The following is a 15,530-nucleotide window of genomic DNA, read 5'->3' on the forward strand; positions in this document are numbered from 1 at the left end:
TTGAAGTTGAAATATTCAGTATTTGAGAGAGAGAGAGAGAGAGAGAGAGCATGTACTCTATACTGTATTAGATCTTTTTTATTTATGTGGTAACACAATTTATTATGGTAGTACAATATGCATTGTTCTAGTAATTTGCAGAAAATACATAAAAAAGGTGTATTTTATTAAAAAAAAAAAAAAAAAAAAAAAAAAAAAACTTTCACTCTAACAGGGAAACACACTTGGTATCTAGAATTGGCTGCATATGTGGGCAGCTGAATCATCTTGTTGGCTATCTACAGTTTCAAAGTCCCTCTCATTCGTCATGGGACTTCCAAGTGAAAGGACATCAAAATCCATGTTTTTCTGTCCAAGGAGCGACTTTAAGATGTCAGAAAGCGAATTAAAATCCTGATTCCAATAAAAAGAAGGATTATAACGGGCATTTGATGCCATACAATGTAGATTGGTCTTGTTAACAAAAATCCTATTAGATTAGGGGATTGGGAATTTGACAGGGCACGAAGGAATCCTATTATTTCTCTCTGTCATCCCAGGGATTCATTGCACGACGCCATGAATATCATCTCTTCCCGCTTGACCTGTAAATCACATGACATGGGGGTACTGAATTAGTTGTTGGTCAGCGGATGAGTCTATGCCCCCTAGTGACTTAAAGTTTTTAAATCTGGACTCTTCATAGTATATCCCTGAATGCAAGAGAAAAAACTCATTGTGGCCTTAGGCGGGAAGTTAGTGGTGTGAGACGAAGAGGCGGAGCTTATTTCACTCTGCTAACGATTCAAGTGTCAGAGAAAGTACATTATGATTTCTATTACTATCTGGTATTGTTGTTGATGTGGAACAAGCATAAATATTTTACTCTGGGAGTTAATTATAATTACGTGTTGATTGATGAAAGATTTTGCAGCTATGTTTACTGCCAAAAAACTTTAACTTACAGGTGTGGAAAAATTAACACTGTTTGATATCAAACAAAAGACTGAAATTTAATGACATTAAAAAGGAAATCTCATGTTTGGATGAAACTTTCTCAGAACTTTGATTTAATTTGGATATCATATCAATCTGAAGGTAAGAGTAAAGAGAATTTTGAAAACCTGTCAACAAAACAAGTTGACTGATTAGATTTTATCAGACTCTTATCGGAGTTTCTTATTTTAACTTGTGAGTGCTGACAGTTTTTGTGGTTCATTGATGTATTGAAATTTTTCTGAGGGTATACCTTTAACTTCATACAGGAAGCCTTGTCCAGTATATGCTCATATGAAGTCTGATATCTGTAATATCAAGTGGAAAATTACTCTGTAATTATGCTGTTTGCATAACTTCGTTTCATTCAAAACGTCCACAAGTTTGACAGATATTGACAGTATTTTATTTTATTTCAAATTGATTTTTTCCAATGATAAGCTTGAATAAATATGGAAGTCCAAGTGTCAGTGTAACATGGTCATATAGAACCGTGCACTTCTTATGAGGATTTATTTGGAATATCATGTGTGTATATGGTGGTGAGTCAACACTTTGATATTTTTTATGTGGAATATTTGTTTATTATTAAATACTTTATGGTTTCTATAACAATGATTTATCACTGAATGATGTGTGAATTTGTCACTTCTTCCAAAAATTTTTTTTCCAAATTTGATTACCTATGGTTTCTGATTATGATTTTCACCTTTTAAATGTATGCAACTTTTTTTTTAACTATTGACAGTGAAATATTTTGTTTATATATTGCACTAAATCATTATACCTTTTTTTTTTTTTAATTTTAAGAAAAGAAAATTAGCTTTAATCCATAGTTTGATGAGAATGCAATTGTATTTTATTGTTTAGTTGTACCATTTTATAAATAATTTCATTTCAATGTTATTTTAAATAATCTTAATTTGTTATTTACATTAATTTGATAGGCATTAGTAAATCTAAACAATATGCTAAAAGGGCAGACCTTCAATTATAGGGACTCCAACACATATAGTAGTATGGACTAAAATCCCACCTGCTCGTCAGTCAATTCCAATTTTCCTTATTTGATAAGCGCTCATTATATTTTCATTTGAATTCAGGTCTGAGAAAAATCCACATGCATTAAACTAAAGTATAGTGTACAGTGGTCATTTTAGTGTTTAGGGTCTAAATAAACTGAACTTTGTCAATACTGTGCTGTCGATTTTTTCGTCCTGTTTATTGTTGTTCATTTCGGTGTTGGATCGTGTAAATATTGAGAACTGTGACACAATGGGCTCTCAAAAAATGCCTTCTTCATCAATATTTGTGCTGGCTAAACACCGAACAAAATGTATCTAGCTGGGTAGACGCCATATAATGAACTGGATGAAGTTTATAGAACTTAATTCCATGCACCTGCCATGGGGTGTTTTCAATGGTTCAGAAGTTTTTCACTTTAAAAATCAATGGAAGGGGATGAGTTGAGATATGAAATTGATCATTTTTGATGAGAAGTAAGCATGAGATAATAAACTTCGGCCAATAGCTTCATTCCTTGGTCTCCACGCTCTATAAGTATTCCATGTCGAGTTTTCAACTGCCTTATTTGTTGAATGTCAGAAATTGTAGTTAAATGGATTGTCGGATTACATTAAATTTCATTTTGTGGTTTTTGATTTTGAACGGTGAGATATCACATTTCTTTTGTTAGAAAAATGAATTGTGTGTCAGATATATTAAAGATGTATTTAGATCCTGGAGTTTTTAGAAGAATGAGAATAGATTTGCTACTCAATATGAAATATTGCTGACATATTTGTTTGGAGATTTTAATTGTTATGTCATTTAATGGATTTCGCCTTCTTTCATCTGATGTAATTTCACAGTAGTAAGTTTGCAATAATGCGTCTTTTATGTCGTTTAATTAAAATCTTAATTAGTTTGTCCTCTTGTACCAGAGAAAGGATATTAAAAAAATCACCAGGATATCTTTTCTCACTTCAAGCGAAAAATACGAAGTTACGAATGGAAAGGTCACACTTTCTTCTCCAAGTTTTCGAGGAGTTTGTGTCAAAAGATTCAGATCATTATACAATGAGAGGGAACCTTTGTGAATTCTTTCTCAAAGGAGTCCCGGTGTTATTTGAATTATTCAGATGTTTGATATTTGAAATTACTCTTCATTTTTGCTGTGTTCGTCTTGAGGTATCTTTACCGAGACATACAACAAGTTTTTCTTTTTCAACAACCCAGGTGCAATATACTTTTGCAGAATATTTTAAAGGATTATTTCAATGCTTCAGTTTGAATGTTTTAAGAAGTGTTTTCTTCAGGGGTTTTTTTTTGACTGGGGTGTGATGAACACAATGTCCTCATTCATTTGGAGCTTAATTTGACAGTGCAGGATACTTATCTATTGTCTGGGGATCCATTGTGAGATACTGGTGAGGAGATTAGGCAAACACTCTTGAAACATATACAGATATTTCCGAATTTTGATCCTTGCTGGTTTTTAGAGAAATTTAGTCAAGCTTCTCAACATGAGGAGGATGTGTTTGCTTGCCTGTTCTTTCAGATATCAAGGCACTGAATTACTTCTGATGAGTAATTTGAAGTGGTTTGGTGGAGGGTGGGGTATATTGAAATGATACCACTTGATTTAGATGGTTTACTTAGATTTGAAGAGTGGACAGGATTTAAACTGAATTCATTTTTAAAATATTGATCAACTCAAGTTAATTTTGTTTGGAGACTTTTAAAATGAGCCCGTCTTAATGAGTTAAATGTTTGGACAAAATAAAACTTGATTTTTTTCTCGCTATAATGTCGAGACCATTAACTAGCCAATGTAATATAACAATGTACATTGTATATGTTTTGTCCAAAAATTAGACCATGGATTTAAAGTCTGTGAAACACTTGTCCTCAAATGTATCCCAGTATTAAGAGTTTAATTGGGTGAGTTTTTTTAAAATTTAAGTCAGGTACCATAGAAGGATACTGCAGGTTTGGGGGGGGGGGGGTTTAAAGATAAAAACTGAATTTAAAAGGAATTGCATTTTATGTTGAATCACATTTTTTAAAAATAGAAAAACTCTAGTATAAAAAGGTTTGAAAATTAGAAAAATATATTAAAGAGTGAAAAGGAAGAAATGATATGTTTTCTGTAAATGGTTTTTTTTAAGAGTTTCTTTTAACTGTTGGTAATAAACATGTATATGATGGCTATTACAGAAGCATTGGGAGAAGTGAGTGGATTCATTTGTTAAAAGGAGTCCATCAAGGTGAAAAAATATCAAAGGTCCGGGGATGTCTTAATTAAGATATCTATCAGTATTTTGACAGTGGGTTAATCGAAGAAGAGGGTATATATCTAGAAGCTATTTACTGTTTCTGTTAGCTTTTGTGTGTGACGGATGACCAAAACCTTATTCACTCGGCAGGGAGTCCATTTATGTAGCCCAAACTTGTGATACTCTATACACCCATCAGGTAGTGTATTTTTAAAAATCGCTCAAATCTGACAGAATTTGAAGATAATGACAATTTTTACTATTTTATCTTTAACGCAAATCATATTAAAAAGAGTATAAGCACTTATTGTTTCCCATTTTAGTAACTTTAATGTCTATGATATTTGGGGAGGTATGTCCATCTTGCAGTGGACAATCTAGAGCGTTGGACATCGGTAAGCTTGTGTTACTCTGTAATTTTCTCTGTTGGAAACATGTAAAATTACCTGTCTTTATCTGATTTCAATCTCCTTTACTTTGTTCTATGGTGTTTTCATGGACACCTACCCATTAAGTTACGACACTCACCCTCACATCTTCCCGACCACATTACAAATGTGGCCATTATTGTTTTCTACCCTGCAGTGGAACTTCACTAACCAGGAACTCTAAATAAACCATCTCCACAATGCAAGGGACTATCCTGTTATTTGTCCTCGGTGATTGGGACAATTTTCTCTGTCTACTTTCTCGAAAACCATTAAAAAAATTAACTTTGACCTGTTTTTAAAGGATAAAACAGAATTTTTATTTAATGATATTGACCAATTTATATAGAACATGCAATGTCCCTGTTCATTGGGCCAGGTCTTCTTTAGCAAGGCAAAGTGACCAGAGGGTCCATAGGAATGACCTCAAAGTCTGTAATACAAATGAGTAGCATAACATGATGGTGATGGCTGTGGCAGAGTGAACTTGTGTGCGGTAGATCAAAAGGTGTTCCCAATGTCACGGGCAAATGATGTTGGGTCAAGTCCTAGTTTGTTTCCAGGGATATATTGCATGTTATTTACGAGCATGCATGGTTGTATATCATAGTAAATGTTTGTAGAAGTGTGAAAATAGTGGGATCTCTGTTGTTTTCTCCTGTAAGTACAATGTGTATTGGTGATGTCTTCTTAATGGATTTCATGGTTTACATTAATGTGTATCAATGTCTCACCACCAGTAAAAACGGAAGGTGCATGCATGACAATACAGGTGGGACCAAAAACTTTTTTTGACTTAAAAAAAGATTATTGTATATTTAGTTATTTTTAAAGAGTTGGTTATGAATTGGGGTAAAGAACTTGCGGAAAATGTAATCTGTTACATTTGTGATACTTGTAAATATTTCACAGATATCACTGATTTACGACTTCATCCATATTTGACCCTGGTTGGGACCATGCAGGACAATATAGGGATGTTGTACAGAATATTAAAACTGAAATGACAGTTTCATTGCATTATGTATCATTTGTTTTATAAAATATGAGAAGTATATAAATATAGAAAATAAGATAAGAAGTACAGCGATTTTTTTCCTTATATAACTGGTACCGATAAACGGTACCATTCCCAATGCCAAAAACCATTGATTTTTCCCAATTTTGAGACTAAAATTCCCAATTTACTTGCCGAAAAACAGACCGCCGACATCGTAATTTACTTAGTCTAAAACGTTGTACAAGTTAAATCGAAAGTACAGATCATGGCAGTGCGCGTATTTTGTAGAGCTACGACGATTCTAAAATGAAGCTACGACGATTCCTTATGTATCACAACAGCAAATATTACCGTAAAAAGGTTTACAAAGGGATGACTACTTCTTGTTTTGTTCTCTTTTTTCTTTTCTTTTAGTTGAAATTATTTGTCGATACATTGGTAGAAAATTCCCAATTTGTTCGATTTTGACGCTATTTTTCCCAATTGAATGGGTACCGGTACCAGTACCAGTGGGTAGAAAAAAATCGCTGAAGTATATAAGAAAGATAGATATGCAGATGAATTAAGGAATCTGATATAATCACCAGGTTACTTTTCACATGAGCCCAGCTAAGTATACAGTGTAAAGGATGGTCTGATCACCCTTTATGAAACTTTTAAAATGGACGAGCTTTGTGTGAGTAACTTTCTTTGCAATACCATGACAAAGAACTATTAAACAACTAAGAGCAGTTTGCTTTAAAAAGGTTTTTATTGCGGAAATGTTGAGGAATTGATATTTGCCCAATTTACGTTAAAAAAAATTAAGATACTACAAACAGCTCATGTGCAAATGACATGACAAGTTTCCTGTATTCGGGGTTTTATTGAGCCCATCATTAATAAAGTGTCAGATTTGTCCTGTTCTTAATTTCGTAGGCATAAATGTATGGAGAAGAGTTTAATCGACGGTGTCTCCATTTTTCAGGTAGCCACACGCGGGCCACTGTTTATGACAGACCTTGACACACAACGGAGCAAGATTAATTCCTCCCTGACAAAATCATCTGCATGTAAGAAAAATAACCCCTCAAAATTTCACTCTCTGTCAGGTTTGTGACAGATTTAAAAGCTTCCATTTATGACTCGGAAAACATTTTTTTTAAAATTAAGATATAAAATATAGTTCACATTTACCATGACTGTCAAGCACATGTATGTATATCAAAACAGAATTTTTTCCCTTACCGAGTAATTTAGGCCATATAGTTTTGTGATAAATTTCTAGCCTTTTCTGTCTCCAGAATATGTTGAGTTTTAGTTGATGCCAATTGTGAATTTTATTTGCCTTCTGTATTAAGATAATCATTAAAATCATTGATGTAGGGTGTAAAAATCTTGACGTAAATTTATTCCAACACAAAAATAAACAATCTTTTCAAAGAAAAGCAATGCTATGTTTGAGAGGAAGAAAGTCACTCAGTTTTACAAATTTGTCTTAGAATTATAGGAATATCTGCAAACAATCTCATCAAAGATTTAATGTTACAGTGTTAAAATTTGCAACTATTTTTTGTAATCCCCTTTCTACTCATGATTTTAACTGGTGTTTGTTACCCTGGTCCCCAACCCTTTTGGTTAGCTGCTCTCTTTAGAACTCTCCCGTTTTGCGACGTATCACAATGTTTATTCTGGTACCCTGTTGTATGTTTGTAGATTAGATGGCTGAGGCTTGTTGGTTACCTCACTCACCTTCAGGCCAGAACCAAAAGTTGTTATAACGTAGGCAAATAGAAAAGAAAACTTGTGTCAACATTTCTTTGTACTGACTCTACAAATATTGACCAGAACTATGTAACCCATCCATTGTTTAGATGTGGTCCATAGGATCACAAACAACATGCCCAGATCTCTAATCTTCACCATCATTACTCAATTAAGATTATTCAGAAAGTTTGACTACTTAGACATTCAGCTAATTGCACAGGTAATTTGTGTTATTTGGGTATTTTTGGTCAGTATGATATGACCAAGCACATGCCTAGGAAGAAAAGGCAGATCAAAGATAGATTATGAATGGATTAATTTTGGAATGGAAAACAAACAAACAAGCAAACAGGGGGAGGTTTACTAGGCTGATCATCAATAGGGGCTGTTACAGGGCACACCATGGGTTACAACAGCTTGTAAAGGAAACTTAATTCCTTGAGTGAACTACTAAACTTAAATCATCAAGGGTATATTTCTTAAACTGTGGATATAAGGATACTTTTACCTCATTTGGGATTCCCAATATATAGAATCAGGTTAGATTTCTTCTTTATTTACAAAAAAACATTGTATGAGATACTTAAACATTCAACATCAACAAAATACAAGCAAAAATGATGTTAATGCAGATCTCTATTGCTTGCCAACCAGAAATCAAAATAAGAGAAAAGTTTGATATGTGAAGGTAGCCTTAGTTTTATTTTCTCAATACATTATTGCTTTTATCCCAATCTGTTTTTCACTTGAAGGTTATAGAAATTGAATATTGGCTGTGCCACAAGTTAATTTGCTCATCTGTCAAATATTTCTAGTTTTAATTATTTACCCCTGACTGACTGTCTAATTGGATAGGTGGCATTGATGGTACATTGTGTGTTAATTTTAATTACAGCAATCATAACACCTTGTTAGAGAAAATGGTGGCAAAAGACACCTGTGCTATATATCTGAGGGCAGTCAATCACTGGATGATTAGAAAAGTTTTTATAAAGCATATTTGTTCTGATAAGTATTTCTCAGTAAGTTTAAAGAAGGGTTAAACTGGTGGTAATGTAAGCCCATAATTACCAGAATAGCAATTACAGATTGTCACCATTGTAATGTGGACAGGGGCGTGGGAATTTAGATGTGTATAATGTATGTTAACTCTGTAATTAGTAGGAGCACGCTTTGAGGATTAAAAAAGCTTAAATCAGGTACTTTCTTCATTTTATTTTCATCTCTTTCTTTGGAATATGTTTCTCTTTTTTTCACTTAATTTGAAAAGAAATTTGATCAGAGTAAATTATGAACCTCAAATTTACAGAATTTTAATTCTATTCCAGGATAATTATGAATTAATTTCTTTCATCCTATGGCCATTAATTGCTTTCTGTCAATCACAGTAGTCATATATTTACTATTACAGTGTATAAAGATTGAACCTTTTAAATAATTATCTTAACTTCTCATTAATTAGGTTTACACAGTTAGTGATATGTCGTTTTTGTTTTGTGAATACCTAGCCATCTGGGCGGTCTCAAAGACTCATCAGGTTAATACACCACAAAGCCCCCTAACAAACACTCATATCACCCAGATTTTGATGGGAACTTTTAGTAAGGGGGGGATTAAGTGAAAGTAGATTAACCATTACCCAACAGCTGATTAGGCACTATAGAAATAATGACCAGTCCCTGATAGTGTTTACATTCACAAAAATTGATGGGCGAATGTCGCTGGATATCTTCTGCTGTTGTTGTACATGTGGTATTACTAAGGCTTGTTTATGTCTGTGGCTACTTAACTAATTACCTGCATATAGTTGTATATTTCTGATCACCATTATGGAATTTCTAAGACAAGGTTTGTACTAATTAAGAGCTTGCTTTAAATTAGGTCCACATCTACTTTCAGTTGTATTGCGGAACTTTATGTTTAATGAATCATCTTCTGCAAAATTTATTTTTTCCAAAGTAAGACAAAGATAAATTAGGAAATGAAAGGAATATGTATTAAATTATTGAATTTGTAAAAATAATAATTAGAAGAAGAAAAATCAAAATCGATCATCTTATTTGTGTAGACACCATAATTGTGAAACAGTAGTTCAGACAGGCCCTTAAAATTTCTTATCATTATAGTGATTAAGATTTATGGTACTTAAATAACTTATTAAGTACTACATACTAGACACTTTTATACCTGCATCAGCAATTAGCTAGTCTGTCAGTTTTAGCATGTACAGAACATAATTTTAGTTTCATTATATTTATAAACTTAGGATCTGCCAATTTGTACTAAGAAAATATATTCAAACGATTTTGAGAGAAGCAATTTCCAGAGATGAATCTTCCATGAATTTAATGGAATTTTGCACTAAATTTGGGTCAACTGTTTAGTCATGTGATACACCAGCTAGTAAACAGGGAGATTTAGAGATCAGGATGCCACAAGAGTGAAATAGATTATGGGTTCCATATTTAATTCTTTGTATACTTTTGGATTCTAAGGGTTCCAAACTTGGCTTTGGGGCTTCGGAGTCAAAATTGTCATAGTTAATCAGAACGTTATCAAGGCCAAGAACTGCATGCATATCTAAGTCAGTGGTGTAATAGAGCAATTTAAGACATAAAGTGGAACTCATTAGAGGAAGTCAGTGGTGATGATCATTATATCAATAATTAGTCAACATCAGGGTACAATATGATGATGTGGTTGATTTTCAGAATTTATTCCCAGGGCAGATAAAATCTATTTTTCACACAACATATGGAAAGTGGGAGGGGTTATTGAATGATTCATGAATCTTTTTTATATGTAAAGTAGCTAGGATGCTGATTACAAAAATACTATAACCAACCAGCACCTTGCAGGTTTTGAATTAATTATGTTATAAGCTCTTGACTTCAATATCCCTAAAAACCAATATTTTTCTTTTTGTAAATATCAGTATAAATGATATTGCCTGTTAGTTGATTCCTAGCTGAAAAATCAATTTCCAATGCAGAAAAAAGACCTTTTATCTAGGATATGGTTGTTGACAAAAATATCAATTGTTTAGTCACTCTTTGTCTGATTTTTTCCAAGCATAATGCAAACTGGTGCCGTAGTTAGGATACTTGAGACATCAACCCAAATAGTCCTGGCTGTGTTTTGACATATTGTATTCCTGACGGTTGAAATCTGATCCACTGTGTGGTAGATAAAGCCGGTAATGGGATAGCATCATAGTATCTACTAATGTTTTTATTAGAAATTTTGAAATGTAATTCAAAGTCTTCAAAGGTGTAAAACAGTTTAATAATCCATCAAATTGTGTTCTGGTAAGCCTGAAAACTTAAAAGATCAAGTTTTTGTGACTAAATTGAATTCTAAATTTTCATATCAATACTGTAAAATTAATCATGTTTTATTACCAATTTTTTTTAGTTTTTGCATATATATTCTCAAGTTAGGCTTCACATGAAAATAAGGTTCTTGTATATAATTTTGTAACTCAGTTACTAACTGTGTTTATAATATGTGGTAATGAACAAATTGAATGTTTGAAAATTATGTCTCAAGGGTAAATCTGGCAAGACAAAAATTGTAGAAATGAAGTCTCCTGAAATTTTAGGTGATATACAATAAAGTTTAAGTTACCAATTTTAGGTTGAATGTATATTAATTTTTTGATTGATTGAAAGTTCTGTTTTGGCCTGGGCTTGTCATGTTGAAGTGTTGACATTTTGTGTATATACTGTAAGCTTAATCTTCTTGGCATATTTTTAATCTGTCCCTAATTGACTGTTTTAACAAGCAGATGGTTTTATTATTTTTTTTTTCTTTCCCTTTCACTTTGACTAGTACAATACTGTTCTAAATAAATCTCTTTCTGTGGTCGGCAGAAGAAATTTCTCACCCTATAGAAAACTATGAGTATTCAACATATAAGTAGAATTATGTAGATAATCTGCTTCACTAAGAAATTAGTTTTGTTCCACTAAAAGTATAATGAGATTAATGAAAGTTTTGGAGAGTTTAATAATAATCTAAATCTTGTTTGAAATCATTTGTATTGTTGGCAACCTTTGCATTGTTTCTACTGTTAAACCAATGTAAAAGTTAGATTTCAAATACTGGATTTATTTTGGAAGTATTACAAGAGTGCCAAGACATTTTCCTCTTTCTGTGAATTGTAATTAATGAGAGAAGGTATTTTAAGAACCATTTTTAATTAATGAAGCATCTGTATATAAGAGGATAAAAGAAAGAGAGAAAATTACCCTCCTGAGAAGCATCTGATGTACTTTGTACAGAAAAAACACGCGTTTTGTTCAATGTTAAACAGCAATGTCCAGTAAAAAGTTACTGACTTGTTAAAACGTAATGTTCATCTTCAAGCATGGGTCATTGGATGCTCTGAAAGGAAATGGTTTTTTTGTCAATACCGTGACAAACTAGGAATTAGGCTTAAACGGTGGTGCAGCCAGGAAATAAAAGAAGTGACAGGGTTATAACATATAATTTGGATGATTTAAATCAGTCATGAGGAAAAATTGTCTGTAACATTAGAAGGACTGTCCCCATTCATAGATGAGCTATAATGGTCATGTCAAAAAGTTAAACAGGTGCTGTCCAACAGAATTAAGAAACCAACAAGTGGGTGTCACAAGTTGCAGTTTCTGTAAGTGTTCAGACTTGGTGATTTTTGTTGTTGATTTAGAACACTTGTGATGAAATGTTTTGTGGGGTTTTTTTCCCCCCCCTTTTCTTTTTGTAATTTGAGGGTAGACAAAGTTGTAGATTTAGTTCCTTGAGTGTACTAGAATTGTTTTTCCTTAACAAAATTTTACTCTAGGCTTTGTTTGAAGGTCAGCCTTTATCTCGTATGGTACATATATTGTATACAAAAACAGATATGTCATAAGCTGCGTTTTTTGTTCGGGCTCTGAAGTCATGCTAGCACCTTGTAGAGCCTTCAACACGTCTTTGTCTTAAGTCATTTGACTTTTGTGATATTATCAAGAGATGCATGTGTCCTTGTGTGCTTCTTTGCAGCTACTTCAGAAATTGTAATAATGTAACACAATTGGAAACAAAAGATATTTTGGTATCTGTTCTCTGTCTTTAGAAATATCTGTCGCCACAATACAGAAACATGATATATTGTTGGTGAAGATTTTTCAAAACTGATAACCATTGACAATTACATCTTATGTTTTAGAAGATATACACATCAGCATGCCAGCTAGGCTGTTCAAAAGAAGTCATTTTAGGGATGTTGGAAAATGGTGTATCTTATTGAAATTGATTCAGGTCTCCTAGAAATACAAGAATGTCTCAAATTTTATTTTAAAAAATCAATTGAATGAAAAAATTTTAGTCATCAAAGTAGATTTTTTTGTTTAAAAAAATATATAAAGGCTTACTAACTTGAAAACCCTTACGGAGCCTCAGCTTGGGGGGAAAAAAAGCAACAGAAATGCTACACTGTGTGTTTGGAGTCTGATAATACATCTATACAGGGTGGACAGAGCAGAACTGTTACAGGTCAGAGACTACTAAAGAGCTGAGGAGTACCGAATGGGGGATGGGTTAAGTCCTCATCAGATAACCTGGGCTTTTGTTCTAGTTTATCTAAGGATGGCATAGAAAAGTGTTAACAGATTAAGACTAAGGATAACATCGGAAGGCATCCTAGCACAAAAGTCATTCTCTTCTAACTAGACAAACTAAGTGGTCCAACATTTGTCTAGCGGTTATAAATCTCGCAAACAGGTAGGGTTGCCATATGATATAGAGGATAGACAAATTTTTTGCTAACAGACAAAATGAAATTTGAAAAATATGTATTTGTTCATTTATTTTTACTTTCTGATAGGTTAATTTGTTTAATGAATAGAATGTATATGCTAAAAAATTCATTTAAAAAAATTTTCTAATATGAAATCCCGTCATTTTAAACTTAGCATAATTTCTGAGTACACGGTAATATAACTGCCATGATTAAAAGTTACTCGCTAATATTTTAAGTGATTTGAAAATTAAAAATGTGAAATGTTTACTTTTTTATCACTAAAGTTCTAATAAAAATAACCAATATTATTTTAATTATTAGTAGAAATTGCCAACAGATCATATTTCAGAAAAGTTTTGATAGTGTGCACCCTAACTTTTATAGGAGCTTCTTCAAATGGTGTACCTTAAGGATTGAAGTTGTCACAAATGATTTAGTATACAGTCTTGACAAATATTGATTTTGATTTTAAACAGGGGGGTCTGAAAGTTTAAAGTACTCTCTGAGTTTTTGATAATTTCTGAATTAATATGGTCATGTCTCTGGTTTCAAAACAGCGATCTTGTCCTGGATCCTACAGAGTGCCGTAATTGTGATCTTGTCAGGAAAATTGCTTTGGTAGTTTTTGTCTTTTTACGGTAGATTACTTTCACTGATATACAAAACCGGCTTTCACTTCATATAAAGACAGAAGAGGTCATTCTTTGTTGTAAAATTAATACCAATTCATTAAGAGTAGACCTACGACTTGGATTGCATTTTCAGTGGTTTTATTCTTCTTCTTTTCTTGTAAGTGTTATTATAAAAAAAAAAAAAAAACCAACATTACCAATGTAAAGGAAAATGGATAGTCTTCATTTGTGCCTTAGAAAATGTTACTATTCTCTTCCTGAACAACAAAGAAATGTACAAAGAAGAAATCTATTGATTCTTCGTTTTGTTTCCACGTTAATTTCTTATCATTTCTTTCCCAATGAAGCATTCAAATATAGAGAAATAGTAGTGGCTTATGGTACGTGTGTTTGTCAGATCAGTTTTCGAGTGGCAGTTCGTGTTCATTCCCAATCCAAATTTTGCACTGTTCAAGTAACAAACAAGCAAACAAATGACTGTAATTTGTTTTACTGTCAAGAGGAAATCTGCTTTAATAAAGTGAGATAAATTTCCTCGAAAACTAGGGGTAAAAAACAAGAACAGAAATCTATGGGGTTTTTTTTATTTCAATAATTTCTGTAAAGAAGTAATCCATGAAAAAGACATTTTCTATGTTATTTATTACATATTGAGTAATTATTTGGATTTTTTTTTTTTTTTATTATTATTATTTTTTTTTTTTTTTTTGAAATTCAGATATTTTACACAATGTTTAAATAGGCTATCAACAATTCTTTGTTCAAAGCTTGCCCCCTTGTTTGTGATCATTAAAGGATGAATGCACTGTTAATTTCTTATCAGGGCATCATTACACCCCTTCAATTCATGGTCATCGTAGCGATGAGTAGCGTAACAGTTAACACTGAACACCCCCAATAAACCATACACTGCCTAAACATGGCAGACCATAGCAGGAGTTGTGTTAGAAAACTGGTTTTGGAGTGGAAATATCAAGTATCATATACTCTTGTAAGTAATTTTTATGGCAATGTAATAAGTTAATTTGAAGTGATCAGTGTCACCATGTTGATATTCCTGATAATTTAACCAATTTGTTTGTGATCATTGCAGTCAGGTTTATATTGGCAAATTTATGTTCTGACATTTTCTGTTTTATAAGTACTCCTCTGTATTGGGGAAATGCACTTCTGTTAGTACTTTAGGATGACTATAGTTTCTTGAACTTTTAAATGATAAGTTACAAAGAGGAATATAGACCTTTGTTGACTTAGGATATTTTTATTTGCCAGTGATGACTTGGGAGGGATTTGTTGACTCATGGCCAATTTTAATTCCTCAGTTCCTATTCTGATACTTTTTTTGTTAAAGTTTCCACTTCTTGAAATCTGTATCTATTTGCTTTTTTGGGTGTCATATTAAAGGATCAAAACTGAGCCGAGTCCAATTTTTTCTAATGATTTGTTTGCTTTCTGTGAGCAAACAGAGGAACAAACCTCTTCAGCACTTTTGTTACAAAAATTATTATGTGTTCCGAAGTTTTAGGGATTTTCTGTACCAAACATTTTTTTTTCTGGTCAACAAAGACGTATAAATGCGAAGGGGTTGTTAAAGTCTGTTAAATACATATTAGTGGAGTCAGCCTCGAGACCAGAAAGTGTGCAATAGTTTGGTAGGCAGGACAAGATGTATTGCAGTCTCGCTCCAGGTGGTTAGAAAGTCGATAC

At 32.8% G+C, this 15,530-nt stretch overlaps 1 protein-coding gene across 11 annotated transcripts in view; it reads left to right on the forward strand.

Moving 5' to 3' along the window:
- LOC125678653 (protocadherin-11 X-linked-like) overlaps positions 1–15,530 on the forward strand; it is a 48,063-nt gene that overhangs the window by 22,902 nt on the left and 9,631 nt on the right. For 3 of the 11 annotated variants that reach the window (XR_008800711.1, XR_008800715.1, XM_056157166.1), the window contains exon 1: positions 12,899–13,172. The exons of 2 other annotated variants lie outside the window; for them this stretch is intronic. The gene's annotated coding sequence lies outside the window, so the exon portion shown is untranslated. Of the gene's footprint in view, positions 1–35; positions 1,078–1,236; positions 1,518–6,648; positions 6,734–12,898; positions 13,173–14,521; positions 14,815–15,530 lie in introns of those variants that run through there. 6 more of the 11 variants (XR_008800710.1, XM_056157167.1, XR_008800708.1 and 3 more) reach the window with 5 other exon arrangements.

This window comes from Ostrea edulis, chromosome 2 (genome assembly GCF_947568905.1).
Source record: "Ostrea edulis chromosome 2, xbOstEdul1.1, whole genome shotgun sequence".
NCBI lineage: Eukaryota > Metazoa > Mollusca > Bivalvia > Ostreida > Ostreidae > Ostrea > Ostrea edulis.